Source organism: Lepisosteus oculatus, chromosome 2 (assembly GCF_040954835.1).
Source record: "Lepisosteus oculatus isolate fLepOcu1 chromosome 2, fLepOcu1.hap2, whole genome shotgun sequence".
In the NCBI taxonomy this organism is placed as follows: domain Eukaryota; kingdom Metazoa; phylum Chordata; class Actinopteri; order Semionotiformes; family Lepisosteidae; genus Lepisosteus; species Lepisosteus oculatus.
Window position 1 is genome coordinate 23,654,818 of NC_090697.1, and position 19,040 is coordinate 23,673,857.

The window sequence follows — 19,040 nt, forward strand, 5'->3', positions numbered from 1 at the left end:
GGTATCACCCCCCCTTAGTCTTAGTGCAGCACTCAGAAGGTTTGATTCCTTCAGTCTGTCAGTCCAGGACATTCCCTTAACTCCTGAAATGTACTGGTTACTCTTTTCTGGATCGATCCCAGAGCCGCAATATCTTTTCCATAATGTGGTGACCAAAATCGTATACAATACTCTAAATCAAGCCTTAAAAGTGTTTTAGACAATTTTAATACAGCATCCCTTGATTTAAAATCTGCACTATTAACTACTGTATACAGTATATATACTTGTACTTTGTTTGCCTTTTTATTTGTTTCCACATATTGTCTGAGGATGTAAACGTCAAATTAACATGTTTTCATAAGAAACCCTCTTTAGCGCCTCATTTCCCTTTATGTATTTGTAGTTGATGTTTTTGCACACTGCTGCATATATCATTCTGTACTTGTGAGCATAAAACATCATTTGGCATCACTGTGCTCAATCTTCAGGCTGCAGTCAGGGAGTGTGGTTTTTAAAAACTAAATTTTCCTGCATAATTCCCCTGATTTGGCCCCCAGTGACACTTTACTCTGAAAACAAACAGAAACGGACTTACCAAATAAGATTATTTTCAGGTGACTAAGAGCAGTTTATTTAAAAAAAACTGTTTACTATATTCTAATGAACATGCAATGAACTGATGGGTGGAATATCCTGAAAAAAAAAACTATTTGCTCTTTCAGATTCAGGTTGTTTATGGAGTGCTCCTTCTCACTTGCAGATGAATTTCAATAGGGGACTTTGCCATCTGTACCATGCGCAGTACTGACAATATTCCAGTAGGCCTAAAGTATATTCTTAAATGCTGTGATAACATTTCATTTGGCATTATATTATAAACAATACCTATATGATAATTATAGGTCCTGTTATTAAATATTGCATTAAAATACATCGGTCATCTTTGGTATTTCTGTAATAATCTCAAAATTCAACTTGGTGTGTTCTTCCTTAACAACCGTAGATACACTCTAATGTTACTGTTTTCAACATTTAGACTGGACAATACAGATCAATGGATTGTCCATGATATCAACATTTGTGATGTATTTTAGAAATATATGTTCCTGTGTCAATTCTTTCATATTTGTAAAGATTTTTTTATGAATAGAGAATGAATCACCCCTGTGAAGATAACCTACAGTACAGGCTTTATAGAGAGGTGAGTATAAGGTTTGGATGCATACAAATATTAGTGCACACAATAATATTGTACCGTATTTCAAAAACCATTCTCCCTCTGTCTTTTCCACCGTACCGCACAGAAAGTCTGCTGCTAAAAACTGAAAGTACATGCCCTCGCTCACAGTATAAATAAATCAAGCGGAGTCGTCTAATGTCATGACGCGCAAAAACAACCGAAACAATGTTCAGCGTTTGTTCACCTGGAAGACTGCGACACCGCATGAGGACACTAGGTAATCCTGAAGGATTTTCTCGAACTGCGTGGTATGGTTACTGTGTGAGTTGAGTCAGTCGGTCCAGAAGATGGCACCCGCCCGCTCCAGAAACGTGTAGGTGAAGCCCGGAGAGCAGCAGTGCAGTGCAGTGTTGAGAATGCCCGGATAGAGACACGGAACAGCAGGAAGCGCGACAGCACAGCGCCAGATGTCAGTTCCTGCAAAGCTCCTATCCCTGCAAATGAACAGCCGGTGATACAAATCCACTGAATCCGTCACAAGCGTAAGTAAAGCTTTAGGTTCATATCCGAGGAGTAACTTCATTCTGGACTCGTTTTGCTATTGTCCATGGTATATTGATGTTTAGCATCACAGAAACGCGTAATAGCACAACATCAATCCTGTACTAAATGCATTGGATTCAGTACATGACGGGTTCTGTAAAAGGTGACATCGAATCGTTACAACGGATAAGCGATGTAAGACCTAGAGATTGTCCGCATTGCTCCTTTAAGACTGCGGTGTATCGTAATACAAAGCTGAGTTATATCCCGCTCTTTTTAAACATTTGAAATGTTGGTTTGTCACCTTCACCTTGTAATAAAGATCAAAACTTGGTCTGGCTGTATCAGAGGTGAGCCTATTAAAGCACTGTATCGTTATCGTTACCATCACTGTCGCTACAGTACAGTCAGGAAGATTACTCTCCGCTTCGTACTCCACTATGACGTTGAAAACTGTAACATAGTGATGCATGTCGTATTAGACGGCAATAGATGAAAACGTACTGTATGGTTAGTATCTCCTGTTTTAGAGAAACTGATCTCTTATATTTAGTTTCATAATCATATAAATGTCTCTCGAAATTCCCAGTTTACAGTTTAATCCGTGTACACAAAGAGAAGGGCAGATACACATACTGCGAATAGGTTTGTTTACATATCTGGATTGCATACAATGCTATTTCATAAGAACATACAAAGGTTAAAAAGGAGAGGAGGCTATTTGGCCCACCTAACCCATTTGACAGCGGTTCATTAACCCAAGAATCCAATTCTGCCGTTTGTTGAAAGAAACTAGACTACCAGCAGCCATGACCCTGCAACTCACAACTGGCAGCCCACTGAAACTCTGCAGGTGTGAGCCTGGTCAGTACCTGGATGGGAGACCTCCAGGGAAAAACAAAGGTTACTGCTGGAAAAGATGTTAGTTGGGCCTGTGGTGGGCACCCACCCTGCAGTCTGTGTGGGTCCTAATGCCCCAGTATAGTAATGGGGGCACTTTACTGTAAAAAGGCGCTGTCCTTCGGATGAGACGTTAAACCAAGGTCCTGACATCTGTGATCATTAAAAATCCCAAGGTATTCCTCAAATAGAGTAAGGGTGTTAACCCGGCATCCTGGTCAAAATTTCCAATTGGCCTTTACCAATCACGGCCTCCTAATAATCCCCATCTATGAATTGGCTTCATCGCTCTTTTCTCCTCCCCACTGATAGCTGATGTGTGGTGAGCGTTCTGGTGCACTATGGCTGCCATCACATCATCCAGGTGGGGGCTGCACACTGGTGGTGGTGGAGGGGAGTCCCCATTACCAGTAAAATGCTTTGAGTGGAGTGTCCAAAAAAAGCGCTATATAAGTATGAGGAATTATTAACTACTATTATCGGCTTCACCTGCATGGCTGGGTTGCTTGTTCCATACTCCCACAAACCTTCTATCAGAGCTACAGCAGCTCATCAGGGCAGGACTTCCAAAAATTTAAGTGGACTAGAGCATGTGACTCCCCCACGGATGGGATGTCAGTCTGTTGCAGGGATTACTCCCCAATAATACCAGGGTCCCACTTATACAGCTGGGTGAACTAGAGGACATACTTCGCTCAAGGTGTGCCAGGAGTGGGGATTTGTATTTGCAATGTGTCAGTCGTGAGTCCAGAGGCTAACCCACTATGGTATACCACATCTCCTGGGGGCTACTACTTTCAACTGATTTCATCCTGAATTGAAGCATTCAGACATTCCCACTGGACTTCCACACCAGTGCTATAAATGTATTTAGAATGTCCATCTATACATCAAAAGGCTCTACAAACTTGGTCCATCTTATGGGTCACCTGTTTCTAAAGACTGGGGGCAGATATGACCTATTCATGAATTAGACACATAATCTCCTCAATTAAACCGAGCTCCTTTTGGAGCTGAAGAGTACTCAGATTTTGGTGTCAAATGATCTTTAAATTACTTATTAAAAAATGTCTGAAATTGTTCCAAATCTTTAGAACTTGTTGATTTCATGGTGATGTGTGGAGCATCCTGGACTGGGGTTTATGAAAGCAGAAAGTTTCATGGGAGCAACACATCATATCCTGTCAGTTTGAAAATATGGGTCAGAGAGAAAACAAAACAGGACAACAGTACTATGCAGCACAGAAACAAGTTTGTTCAGTACATACGTAATAACAGTTTATATACATCATAATCATGTATCATTGGCCTTTAAACCTGTTGCTCATGTTTATATAACAACTGCTTAATTTGCCTCACCCAGAAGGTGTTTTCGTGGGTGGACATGAGTGCATTATTGTGTGAAGAGTATTTCAATGGGGTGACACAGTAGCGCAGTGCTGTGTGGTAGCTTAGCATTGCTGCCTTGCAATGCTGGGGCCCTGGGTTTGAGCTGCGTGGCTTTTGTGTGTTTTCTCCCTGTTTATGAAGGTTTCCTCTGGGTGCTTCAGTTTTATCCCACAGTCTAAAAACATACTGGTACTGTAGGTCAACTGGCTTCTGGGAAAGCTCACCCTGGAAATATCTGTGTGTGTGCCCTGCAGTGGACTGGCTTCTTGTCCAGGGTGTACCCTGCCTCCGCCCATGGTTTGCCAGGATGGGCGCCAGCTGCCCCGAGACCATGGATCGGAGGAAGTGATTAGAAAATGTATGGCTGATTTCACTGAATAAGATAACTACAGCACCTGTCCTAATGAATTTACTTGTATGTTGCAACTGGTACAACAAATAATATGGCTGATGAATAATATGGTATCCCACCATGATACAGATGCCAAGACGTAAATGCCGGGCTCACTTCATGGTTCACTTCAGATTGTTTGTGGGATGGGTATTATTACAGGGTCTGAAGAGAGAGAAATGACTAGGGTGCCAGGTTACGACTGTGATTCTGCAGGTCTCACCCTCAGTGCCTTAAACTTGGTGACTCACGAGTGTGCTTGGCACCGTGTGGCCTCATGTTATTGTGCAGCAAGCTGGCACCTTGACGCAGCTATCCAGGCCAATGTTGACCAGAGGTCTCCTGCAGCTTTCCCAGCGTGTGACTGCGACACTCAAGAGTTTGACCATGTTTGTGCCAGGTCAGCCATTTTTATTCAGATACTTGCAGTCGTCACTGAACAGTGACAGAGAAAGGAGACCATGGTATTGCAGCACCATTCCTATTCAAATCTACTGAAATAACTCATTCATTGAAATGCCTTCATTGGTATGGAAACAGAGTTTTACTACACCTCTAAGCCACCTTATGCTTCTACTATTCTGTTACTAAATTCCATTTATGCGTAGTCTGCTTAGCAACCTAAGTGTCTTAAGTGCTTTTAAGTTAATATTATTTGCACCAAAAATGGCTGCAATTGTATTTTATTAGCACTCCTACATGAATCCACAGGCCCCTGAACTGTGCCCTAATGTTAGCAAATGAAGCAAATGTTAGAAGACTGTAATATATATATCTTTTCCATATATAATATTTGATTAAGGTAGGGTATATTATGTTTAGGTTGTGCTTCAGGGCCTGTTAATTATGACACAAAAAATATTACGACATGGAAGGATGGGTTGAAAACATTAAGCACTCTATAAAAAGCTGTAGTAATGTTTGAAAAAGCATGTTCAAATATTATGCAAAAATGGCATGAAAGGAGGGTCAAAGTAGTTCTCGAAATCTCAAGCTCTTGTCAGCTGTTAACATTGTGAAGATTACCTCATACTATATGTCCAAAGAAACCTGATGTGTTGGATTCTTAACTTTTTGGAACAAACAGCCACGCCTGCTAGTGGCTGGTTGTTTCTCTTCTCATACAGTTGTTTACGAGCTACAATAGAAAAGTAAGACTTCTGGTTTGGTATCCTTTATTATCGACATACAGTAATAGTAACACTAAAGGTTAAACATGGAAGCTAATTGAATACAATTAATCATCATGAAAGAACTATAAACCCATTTTTCAACAAATGCTATCGTTTGCTAAGTTTGTTGCCTTGCTAAAATGGATTTGATTTAGGCAGTGGTTTCAAATTGCTGCACTAAACTGCACTGTTTAGATTTACAATGACCAGTCATCTCCAGGATGACTTTTTTAAGTTTAATTTGTATGATTTTGTGTGTGAGAAAAAGTTATTTTTCTTTAGAAGGAAACATTTATCAAATTAATTCCCAGCTTCATAGCTATCATTCTTGTGACAGTTGTATAGTTAGCATACGGTGAAATGGGATTCTTGTGTGGAACCAGGATGGCTGCCTAGCTACCATTTTGTTCTCAACCTTCAAAATATCAAGAACTGACAGACCGATTTATTTGAAACATGACACATTTCATCACACTTAAACCTGCCTCTGAATGCTAGCTCGAATCTTGCAGCATCACGTCACCCATAACAATTCTCCTGCTCGTCGAAACATCCTCATCACTGACAACTCTTCTTTAAACGCTGTTTGGTCAGTGATCTAAAAAATCTAGTATCATTCTGTATTCCCTTTCACAAAACCAACAGAAACCAAAACATTTTGTTTATAAAGCTGAATAAGATCTTTCTGTGGTTATTTGGGTGTGTTTCTGAAAATTTGTGGAAGGCTTATTCTTAAAATACTTAAAAGATCTTCAGATCATGACCCTCCATGAAGTGAATAGTTGTTCTACAGTTTATATACATTACAAGTTGTCACTTGATGTGGTAACATGGTGTCAAAACTGATTTAAGAGCTCCTGATATTTATTTTGTTGATGGCCCCATTCATTATATACTGTAGAGAACAAGATGCTTAACACAATTATACTGAAGCATCTAGTCTGAGCCATGGAACATTAATCATAGTTAAAGCATTTTGGTTAGTTTTGGTTTGCCATTGCTATGTCACAAGAGTAGTTGAATGTTTAAAAATTATTATTAGCTTTTTTGAGTCCAGCCTACCGAGAAATGCCCAAGAGAACGTTTCTAGCAAAATCTGAGTGTCCAACACCAAAATGCTCCTTTTCTGTGTTCCATTGCCACTTGACTGATATCTGCCACAGTTATGGTCAAACAGATTTTAAAAGACCAGCTTGTGTTAAGAATTGTATTTTGCCAAGCTGTTAAGCACCCAATGTGAGGTTCCCTTCCGAAGGTGAGGGTGTGATGAAACCCAGATTTAAAGTCAGTCAATGTAGACTTTCCCAATATGATTTTAGACTGATTTTTAGAAACAAAATGGATAGTTGGGCTTCAAATGCAGGTTAGCCAGGAGCCCACTTAAACTGTATTATTGTTACTGCATTGTCACTAGAATGATTCCTACCACATATGAAGTTAATTGGCTAAACTGTCCTTGAACAGAATTCATCACTGATTTTTTTGAGGAGCAGATTACAATCAGCTTTGTTTCTGATTAAAAATGTGCTCAGTTACAATTACGTCGGTTTAGTAATTGCCAAGACAGAAAAAATTCTCAGTTTGTGTGAGAACATAATATTAGTCATGTGTCCATCTTGGTATATTCAAGAATGACAGTGTGCCAAATATAGTGTGAAAAATATATGGCAGTCAAACAGCAAAAAACTGAACACTCCCATAGGTGAAAGATGTTAAACATCACCAACGACACGTTTTGCTTTGCAGTTTTTGGTTACATTTAAATACTTTGACCTATAAAAGTGTTCAGTTTGACCATTCAGGTTTTGATTAGAAGTATTCAAAAAATGTTTGCATTCTTTGGAGTTCAACACAATGGGATAATACTAGTAGGAGGTAAATACTTCTGCAGGAGACCGTAAGCTGTTAAATGCTGGTTCACCATTGCCACGTCACAGGAGTTACTGAAAACTAGAATGACTAACTTCTTTTAATTCAGCATACCCAGAAATGTGTATTTGGCCAAATTTTTATTATGTTTTCTTTATAATAAAACGCAATATTCAATATAATACTGTAAGTATAGAGTTTATCAAACATTTAATGGATGTCACAATAACACCTGCAAATGTATGGCACATTTGCAGATTTAATCCTGAATTTGTTTGTATAAGGATTTTTTCTCATTGCTTAGTTGCTTTCAGAGCATGAAGACATTTGCAGGACACTAGTATGCTGTTTCCAGTTGTGACTCAACTATCATGAGTGCTTGGGATTCGAGGTTTATTTTCGGACTTAATTGGGTACATCTGTGAGAATTCAGTCAGGTCTGAGGTCTGCCCTAAATAATGAGGTCTGAGAAATACATGGTTTTTATTATTTCCATAAAAAGAAAAAGACCTTATTGTATTTCCCTTTGGATCTCTTTGGATCTCCATCAGAGCACAAGAAGAAATTGGCTTAGAAAGAGCTAATGTCTTCAGTTGAGGGATTAATAAACCTTCATCTTCAGCACCTGCCAGGTGTCAAGGTTCCCATGAGTTACAGTAATTTTGGGTGAGAGCTCAACTTTTTAAGTTCTTTTAAATGCTAGAAGCAACCTTTTATTTTCACTTTTTCAAAAGCAAGTGCTTGAATACACATTTTCTTGGCTGCATTTGCTTTTAGGGTAACATAAATTTAACAAGACAACTGAGGTTTCAAAAACCACTGTACTCTGAGAAAATATATAAATGGAAACACAACAGTAAATGCTAGATTAATTTGATTTTCTCTTGTTCTCTGCTTGTTTAAAAGAATTTGTGTTTCCTCCTTCAAACGGAATTAAGGGGGAACTGCAGTCCTAATTTATCTGACCAGTTATTAAATCTTGGTAACAAAATACATTCATTGACTTTATAGACACAAAAATACAAATTTTGAATCAAGCAGAAAGTTGTGAACTTGGTGAAAGTACCGCAAGTCTCCACGTTGTCCCAAACTCGTGTTCGAGCTCCGGCGACTTGCAACATGATGACTTCCTCCTCACTAGTCTCCGTAATGACTAATGTGATGTACGAGTGAATAAAAACAGGTTCTGCAGCCTACATTTCACTGTAGAAATGTTCCAACGTTATCTACTGTACATACAGTGTTAAGTAAGTAGTCATTGTCGGTAAAACCATGTTGAAATCGAAAGCAATATTTCTATCAGATTTAAGGAGATGCATTCACAAGCCTGCTAGTTTACAATGTTGTAAGGCCACACACATCACTGGAAGTTTTGTTGCCTCTTTCTGAAGCACAGAACATGGCACTGTGCATACCCAGAAATGTCGTCTATTTTGTGGTATAGGTTTAACTAATTATTGTGTACATTTTACTTTTATGGAGGTTTGAAATGCAGTCATCAGTGCTGATTCCTTCTAACCCCAAAATATGAAAACAGTGTTGGAGTTCCCCTTTAATATTTCCTCTCCTCAGCTACAGAATGGGTGCTGCCCAATGACGTGATTCATTTCTACAAAAGAAGACTGTAGGTGAATGGCAGACAGCCTATAATGGAGAGGGTTTAGTCAGTTGTGTTCTAGGAAATGCCTTAGTCTATATTTTAATTTAAGGTGATTTTTCCATCCTCCCATAAGGGGCATGAAATAAACCAGACTTCGGCTGAAATGCTTGATTGAGGAAGGCACAGTGCTTACACCAGTTTCATCTTCACGCTGGGGTGTCCTCTTGCAGACAGAATATTCATACCATGATGGCTCTTAATTCCTGTTGCCTCATTGGTGTAACATACCTTGTACTGTATTTCTGTAGATTTGACTGGATAGATCTTGCCTTTTGGGAATTATAATATTGATATATTGTTGAAGAGCAGAGAAGTCATTAGGATTTCAAATTTTAAAAACCTAAGGCCAATACTTAATATTTACATTATTTTATGTATATGTTTTAGGATGTTTCTAGATTCCAACTTGGTTCCTTTTCAGTATTTAATGTAGCTAATTGTGAATACATTTGAATAGGGAGCTAAAAAGTCTTTAAACTAAGATCGCACCTTCAACCAACTCAACAGTCAACAGTTGACTAATTACTTTCTGATCTCTCCATTCATTTATGTTTTTCTGCTATTCAAACTTCCCCTAGAATTCATTTTCTCAGATCTCCATCTTTTTGGATCCCTTTCTCACCCACCTCCTACCCATTATCACACTGTTTTGTTTGTCCTCCTTATCCCAATCCTATAGCCTCATACCTTCTCCTTTTTTCCATTCTCCCACACTCAGAGGCTCCAGAATATTGTATTTTCCTTCTTTCTACCTTTCACCATGAAATTAAGTCAATTCGTTCTTGACTATGCACAGATTAATAGGTGGTTATATGTACCGTAGCTAAGACTAATTTGTGATCTCAGTGCTCTTATGAACCGAAACATAAGAGCATAACATTCTGTCTGGCTTTTTGTTGTCATCTTATTTTGTTCTATTAGAATGTGAGTTTTGCCTGCTGTAGGATGTGGGATATTTTCAACACTGTGTTCTGAAATGGAGTTTGGAATTATTGGTATGCAGATGTGTCTGTCTCCAGGACTCTGTTCTTAGCAGCTTGCTCACGGCAAGACACCACTCTGACTCCTAATGCTCTCTGAAATTGAATCTTATGTTTCATACAGAGGGCAAAGCCATGTAGCTGGTTATTATAATGTGAACTACTGGAGGAAAAATTATAGTGCTTTGGCCGCTGCTGTAGTTTTTGGTTTTGTTTTATGCAAAACATAAAGCAGAGCTTCTGGGGGAAAAAATCTTGTCACGGTGTTCTCGTAATGAACTGAAAAATCAAGATAAACAAGTGGACACATTTAGTTTTAAAGACGGTTTTCCGAACTCATACATCAGAAAGACCACCGAAACTAAAATTATTCTGCAGCTAGGATCACACATTCTCCCTTCCCTTAACGACAGATTACTGTTCTTTTAAATTTTCTCCATTCATTGGAAGTTCCATTTCACACCTCTCTGCACCCATTCTGACTTCACACCTCTTGATTGGCCTCTCTTTCTGTCCCCTGCTCCCGCCTCTCACTCCTCCTCCCTCCCAACCTTTGTTCTCCCGCTACATTACCTTTGCCTACTGCCCTGTCTCTCTCACACCTGAAGAAGGCTCCACGGCCGAAACGTTGTGTTCTCTTTCTTCTTTTTTTCAGCATGGAATAAACCTATTACTTGTTCCTTTGCAGCCTACGCATGCTGACGCAGCTACCCACCTGAATATTTAGTTTTATATTGTAAATTAGAATAAAGGCACCCATTTTAGTAGTCGGGTAAAAAGGGAATCACAATCACACGTGGAGGTAGGCATTTTGGTCACTGAATGTTATTAGTGGATCTTGGCCTAATTCAGCCCTGCATGCATGGGTTTTGCAAAACTGTGTGTAGGGCTTCTATGAGATTTTTTTCCTCCCCCAATGCTATTCTGTTACAGCCCTTTTTGTCTTCCTTGTCTTGTGTGTTTATTCCTTTGTTTTTTGTCTTAAAACGCTGTGTATTTCTGTTACATCTGTTAATAATTAAAACATTGGCTCTGTGCTGTTCAGACATTTACTGGTTGAATTTCCACTTAGTGTTTCACTGGACCTTCTTCTGATTGAGTTATACTTGATTTATTATAGCTCATATCGCAAGCTTTTGCTTCTCCTATGCCTGTCAATAAATAAGTCTTTTGTATCTTTAGTTTTTTTGTTAATGGCTAAAGGCAAGAAATAAATCCTAAATCTGAAATCTCTCATTTGCAATGGATGTTTTACATGAATGTGGACTACAGTATCCAGTGAATGGCATGTGGTGGTACTGCTTGATTCGATTGTATTTCTCAAATTTTTGTCATAGTCAGCATTTCTTCTTGCTTTCATCACATGCCCGTGAAAATTAAAGCCTTGTGAACTACTTTTATGTTGCAATAAAGTAATAAAAATGAAATAAAAAATGTACGCTTTGTGAAGAATGGCTCTGCTAAAATGGACACATAAGGCCAAATGTATAGAAATTGGTGATGTTGTCTCAATCATTGTGAGACACTCTTGACGCTAACAGTTTTATTTCCTTAAAGCCTCACTGACATGACATCAGTTTGTCTTTTTTTCTATGTTATTTTGTAATTGCACAATGCTTATCAGCATAATTTCAAGGTGTGATCATTGGCCACCACTTCCTCCATGCAAAACAATTGTCTCAGAATTGCTGTTTTTCTCACCAAACATCTTCATTCCAAGACAGAATCTGCTGCTTTTTCATCTGATTGCTAATTTATTTGGCAGTCCCTTTTATCCAGAGCATCAAGCCATTCCACACATTTATACAGCAAGTCTTTTTACTGGAGCACTTATGGTGAAATATTGTGCCTTGGTCAAGGATATAACAAGAGGTTATTACCTTGGATTTCAATTCACAACCTTCCAGTTTTATATCAGTTATGTGTCAGTTTATGCTAAGCCTAGTAATTGTGTATATGTATGTAATACATTTATGTTGATGCAGCTGTATGAAGTGCATTATGTTCCTTTAGTAGATAAGATCACTTTATTAGCCATATACTGTTTCTTGCATTAGCAGTTTGTCCTTTTGCATACCTCAGCTTGCTCTCCATGAGACACACAAGCCTGTATATAATACTGGTAATGCTTAAAAAGTCCTTTGACGCTCATGCATGTTGTTGGATGGGAGACCTAAGTAATAACGCAGTACAGTAGTACATGTAGTATCAAACTGTGATTTAACCAAATACACATGCTGGGGTACAACAGTTCTGCATTAAAAATAATCAAATCACAATGATCCAGCTGTGGAGTATTCCTTAAGCACTTGGATTAGAGCAAGAGAGCACAAATATGAACAACCTGGCAGAGGATAATGAGAAGTGTCAGCAGAAAAGAGGTCATAAACATGAACCCTGCTTTCTCCCCTGGGCTCCTGAAGGCGGGGGAGCCCACTCCGGTTTGTTTCCGCTCCCAGGGGAGTTTATTCTGGGGAAAGAAAGCTTCGCGAAACCCCATTCACCTGAGGTTCTCAATCCACCAGGTGTCCTTATACCCACTCCCCACCATGAGCCCGCACGTGCCTTCTGCAGACACCCCCCTGTACCCACAACTCCAGCAGAGGCACAAGGCAGCAGAATGAGAACAGATGGGGGAAAAATCAAACATGTGGAAATATTTGCAAGTCTGTTTCCTGTACAAGACTAGCCTTTGGCCTCCATGGCCATTCCAGTGCCCCTACCTAACGTACAGTGAGACCGATCTGCCTCCTGCCCCTCTGGCTGCACTGCCTGCTCTGCCCTCTCCCAGATTTCCAGTGTGCGATTGACCTTCCCTCATTCTGGACCAGCATGACGGGCAAGCTCTAACTCTCCTTCAGAATAATTCCCAGCACAGCCCGGGTCTCCTGCTTCACAGTCACGGCCAGCCTTCCTCCAGCCAGGCTCTCATGCTGAGCTCGCACATGACCTCCGCCAGCCTGGAATTCGCCACCACCTGGCAGCTCCTCCAACCCCAGCCTCCATGAAGGCGGGAGCCGTATTTGTGCCTCCACTGCATCATCTTCTGTGCCTCTGGCTGCTCCTGCAAGACATTTTCCTGTCACGCAGGTATAGCAGCCTGCACCTGTTGAACTCTAGATCACTGTAATGTCTTTTGCAGTGGGGGTTGGGTCGCAGGCAGCTAGTTTCTGGAGTTTCTTTCAGTGTAGCATTTCACAAGACCCCACCGCCTGCAGGGGTTCTCCAGCCCATTGACATCTTGTCCAAATCTGTGCTTCTTGATTCTGTTAGGATCAGATTATATGCATTTCTCCAATGTAAAATACCCACACTTGTATTCTATGGGGTTTCAAGAGGCTAAGGAAAGAGTAGTGCGTGTTTAGAATAGCATACATTAGACAGTGCTCAACACACAGTTGCATTTACCTGATGTCCGTTGGTTCCGTATATTTTTGGGTTATTTGTTGATTTTCAGGAAAACCTTCATATGTAGATACGCACCAAAAATCTTCAGATAAAAGGTTTAGAATTTACCACATGGCATGGGTTGCTTTGCACCCGTATGTTTTATTAATTCATGTCTTCATGCTTTAGATACATGTAATATGCTCTTCAAAGATCACAGGGCTGTTGCTATATGATTGAGCCAAACCAGTCTACTGTTTCCATCATTCAAACATGTCAGTGGTGGTTCTCTGTGTCTTTGTGTGATCTGTTCCTTGATTTGTGATTTGGCTGTAGCCTTTTTTTTAGTTTCTAGTTTTTTTTTAAAACTAGAGAACAGAGATATCATACAGTAGATAACCTACTTTTTTAACTGCTTTTTCACTGTAGTGTGTTTCAATATTTATGTTCATATCAGTGGTTATCTACAGCATGCTGCTGATACTGTACTGTATGTCTAGGGTAACATATATTGTCTAAATGTGAAGAACAAACAGACAGCAGTTTTTAAAAAAAAACATGTGCCATCAACAGAAAGACTCTTCTTGCTGCACACATTATTTAGCCATTTTTCTTTCTGGATAAGAAGGTAGTGGAAAAATGGAAAAGCCACAATCTCAACTGTAGATAATATACAGCAATGCTGCTTCCCACTTCTCTACGTCAGATAATAACTTCACCCTGACTCATAAGTGTGTTGGCCAGTACTGTACGTCCATCTGTCAGTGTAAAGAGCAGGTCAGGCCTTTTGAAGAACGTGGATTGTTCCATTTCCGAGTTTCAGGGTTCTCCAATGATACAACAGACAAGACTCTTTGGAAATATACTCATCAGTAATCCTGTAAATTTCCTGCATGGTTATTAATACATTTTTTCATTAAATATTATGAATTGGGTTTCTCTTTTTAACTATTTTTTTTGTTATATTTATTGAAACCCCAACCCCACAGGGGAGGAAACACAGACGCAATTATAGATCAAACCAGATCACGTACACTTCTTCCCTCCAGGGATACATAATGTGCATTGCAGTGTTTTTGTCAAAAACAAATGACAAAGAGAAAAAAGGGGACAAAACATACTTAGACAGGGCAAACAAAACACCACATCAACTGAGCCACATTTTCAATAGCAGTGATCTGAGCCACCAACAAGGTGATCGATTTAGAATAAATAATTTCATCGTAAGTAAGTGTTATAAATACTCCTGTTTTTAACAGTGGGGTTATCTGCTCATGCTGAGGTTTTGTATGCTGCCATTTTATCTTGGCAGAGAATTATGAGTGTGGTACAGGTAGTGGACAGAAAAAATGGAAACGGTTGGGTAAATGAGGGACATTGAGTAGACTGTAAGCAAGGGTTTCCATAAAGGTGTGGTTGATGTTTTAATTAAGCACAAAACGTCCCAGCGTGCTAAGGGTTAGGTATAAAAATACTGGACAGACCTGGTTGTCAGAGCTTTAGTGACAAAGGCAGCCCCCCTAACATGGGGGGCCCACACCCTATTAAGTGACCTTACGGTTTTTGTTTCTAGTTTTTGTCCACTATCTGTAGCTCTTTCAGAAAATGACACTGCTTTTAGTTTTTCACTTCTTTTTAAACTTTGCAGCACTACTTAATGTAATGGACATGTAAAACTCGATTTTCTGCATTTTCCGGATGATGAAAGCATAACAGATTCAGTGAATCATTGCAAAGAAATTGGTCCCACACCTGTTTTCCAAATAATTATTATTTGAAAAGAGTCTTTGGAAAGCATGCAGTTAAAATCATCAGTTCTTTCATGCATGCATGGTTAACAGTAATTACAAACACCAATTAATTGTCAAAGAGCTTATAGCCTATTCCTGCTAAGGGTCACAGCAACCCAGAGCCTATCCTGGAAACAGGGCAGAAACTATATAAAGACAGAGACCCAGAGACTATATAGAGACAGACTAACCTCGCTGGCACGTCTCTGGGAGGTTGGAGGAAATCGGAGCGCCTGGAGAAAACCATCATGCTCACAGAGAGAACCATGCAGACTCCATACAGAGGGACCCCTGAGCTGCACAACAGCAGCACTGAACATCACAGCACTATAAAGCACTCACAACTTGTGCGCAACAGTCCTAAAATGATTTCTTCGGTTCACTTTAGGTTTGTGTCTTTTTCTTTTTTGTTGGCCAATTGTAGAAAACAGCACTTGTGGGAATGAAATGTTTTTTTTTTTCTGAATTCCACCCTGCAGCTCTTTCCGCCTTTTTTTTAGCTCAGTATTCACCAGTAATTTTTATTCCCTCAGCTATGTAAATGTGACCTGGGCTCTGAATAAAGAAGACTGAATCTACCTCTGCAGAGCCTGGGGGAGAGGGAGCGAGGAAACGAGGAAGTGGAAATGACCCTGGTGTAATTAATCCGTTTTGCTCGGTGCCGTGATGATTTCGGGGCAAATCCCAGTCACGAGGATTTTGTTTATTCAATAATATACAGCTGATTAAGAGCATTAATTACTGCTTCACTTAAAACGGAATTAATCTTAGCACCAATGTGTGAGATGAAGCAGAGCAATAATATTTGAAGCAGATTATCAGCGCCTTGATACACATCAGGGATTCTTCATGACCAGCTTGCAGCTATGAATTGAAAACAGTGAGTTATGTGATCGTAGCTGGGTGGCTCTCAAGCTTGCCAGTGCTGCTGTCAAGTCTGCTATGGGGGTTTGGGCAGGGTGATTCATCTTGTCTCTTCATTAAAATCTAGGCCTTTCATTTCATACTCATTTGGGAAATTTCTTTTTACCATATTGAATGGATTGAATGTATTTTGGATTGCAGCAAAAAAATAACTACAGTACAAACAGGGTTATTTTGTATTCAACTGCCTCAGGTTTTCCAATCTAAAATTAGGCTAACACTACAATATCGTTCCTGCTATTTCCAATGTTGCTTAGAAGAAGAATCTAATATATGTTTAAGAAAATGTACTTCTAGCATACAGTATGCTTTTATTACGCTTAATGGGACAGTAGTCACTTTGGAATTCAAATGTTTATAAGATCTGAATGTTACCACAATCTCGCTGGGCTTTACTACCCAGTGTACTGTACTGTGCTTTTACCCAGATCTCACTGAGATCAGAGTAAAATTATTTTGGTACTGTTCAGAGTTTTCATAACTTTTTATATTCTTGTACAGCACTACAGATTACTATTAGTATGTAGTGTTAATTAACGGACACTAAAAATAGTGCTGTACAAAGTACTACACTGAGCGGATGCTTCTGCAATCAGAATATTAAGCCTCAGTCGTGTACAGAAACCTTACTCCTTTCAGTCTCCTCTTTGCAAAAAGTCTTAACAATAAAAGGCTATGGCACATTCAGTAATATTAATCAGTAATATTCAGTATTTTTTTAGGGTCTGTAAATGTACGCTTAATAGATGGAGATGTGCTAATAGTTTTCATTAGGTGTATCATTTTGTGAGCACTTGCATGCACTTGTATGCAGACTCCAAACTGAAAGATTAGAGTTTTGCTTTCTGAATGCAAAATCGCGAATGATTACATTGATGTCTCGGTGTCAAGTCATTCAAAAGTGCCAACAAGTTTTAGAAAAGAGATGAAGGGCACTGCGCACGGCCTAGCCAGTAAAGGCACTTGGCTGAGTGAGGGTTCAGCTCTGAGATCACGGGTTCGAGCCTCGTTCATTTCAGTAGCCGACTGGATTCCCAAAGCAGGAGCGGATAATTGGCTGAGTGTCACTGAAGTTATGGTGGGTGTGCTGGGCCACTGGAGGGCTCTCTGTGATGTACAGCGACCCCTGCAGGCACTTCCAGGCTTGCGGTACCGTCAGTGAGGGAGGAGCCTCTCATCCAGCACTGACCTCTGGTGTTGCCTGCAGTGAGTTAAAAGGAGGCTGCAGTTCCTTATTCTCTTCGGAGAGATGTTCTGCTGCAACCTGAGCCATGAAAAAAATCACAACTAGCTATTCCAAATTGGGTGGGTATAACAAAGATAAATGACTTTTTTTATAAGAGAGAAAGATGATGCTCCTCAAGCACGTAGTATTCTCATTAGGGAATGTTACTCTGTACTCTGAGCTCGCAGCGGAATGGAGAAAATGTGTCAGGAGGCTCTAATATACAATGTGGAAGCTTTATACATTTGTATAAATTTTGTTCCTTTATATTTTGAAATAAAACTAGAGAGTGCATGTATGCATCACTAAAGATAACAAATAGGAAATGGTAAAGAAATATGGAAGGAAGGATTATGAAAATTGATATCTGAAATCTTCAGATAGATTTTAGATAAATCACCAAGATTTAGTTTGGGTGATGTAAAGTGCAAGCAAATCTGAAGGATGTGCTGAATATTCCAGTGACTCAGAAGGTTGACTTTGCTTAATTATTTATATCAGTACCTTTATTACCCTAGGATGTTCTACCTAAGTAAAATAAGTACATAACATTTTAAAATAAACATTTGTTTTAGTTCTTAAGCAGGCTGGCAGTCAGTTACAAGCTTGTTCTTGTTTTGAGTTCATGACCCTTCTTATACATTCTACAGGGGGCCTTGTTGAAAATCTCAATTTGGCTTTAGTGCGACAGGACATTTTAAAAGAGGTTATTCAACAGCCATCGGTAGTAGAGGGTTGGCTGGTTTCAAAGTGCACACGTCCAGATTAAGGACTTGATACTGATGCATTAGACTTTTTGCAGCCCAGTTGTGGGTTGTTGGTTATTATCAGGCATGCAATTTGTATTCCTCAGCAACCAAAGCCTTGTAATCTAAGGTAAATATAGCCACATGAGTAATCCATGGAGATGCATTATATTGGGGGAGGGTTTAGTTGTTTTATTTGAAATGCAACCACCTAATTAACTGTCTAAGCTCCGTCACCATCTTTCCCTTTCAAACTGAGGGCACTTGCTTTTCTTCATTTTGAGACAGGCATAACCTACATATTGTGCCTCCAATAAGAAAATTTTGATGGAATTCAATTTGGAAGACAGTGATGGAGCAGCAGACACACTGCACAGTGCGCAGTCTACTATATGCTAAGGGTTTGTTGTGACAGGAAGAATTTTAACAATGTTAATAAATGGTTGCTGGGTAAGGCTTTTCCTGCTGTATTGTACTCTGAAGCTCACACTATTAATTTGCTGCAGGGTGAGAATGTGATACGTTTGTGGTTCTGCAAACGTATTCATACTGCTTTGTGTCTGGCAATGTTGACTGAAAAGGGTCGCTTTCCCTTTTCATGATTTAAACAGTACGCTTTAGAGCTCGTAAGAGGACAAACAATTAATTACAACAGGAGGAAGATGAAATGCTATTTTAGTATAGAACAGTTATGCCTAGGAATATTTCTGATAGTAAAGTATAAAAATGGCATACACCTCTTTTTACAGGTTAGATAAGTGTTCTACACTTTATAATTTTGGGACTTGTTTTTCATTATAAGTAATTCTTGACGCAACACTATATCAGCATACCAAAGGTGTACATGAAAGACGTTCTTGCTGATACATCACTATTTTAGTCAAACGGCTGCTGCTACCCGG

The 19,040-nt window shown here is 39.5% G+C and overlaps 1 protein-coding gene across 1 annotated transcript in view; it reads left to right on the top strand.

Moving 5' to 3' along the window:
• Window positions 1-1,272: 1,272 nt before the first annotated feature.
• cnsta (consortin, connexin sorting protein a) overlaps window positions 1,273-19,040 on the top strand; it is a 50,984-nt gene continuing 33,216 nt past the window's right edge. The window contains exon 1 of the mRNA XM_015351533.2: window positions 1,273-1,704. The gene's annotated coding sequence lies outside the window, so the exon portion shown is untranslated. The remainder of the gene's footprint in view (window positions 1,705-19,040) is intronic.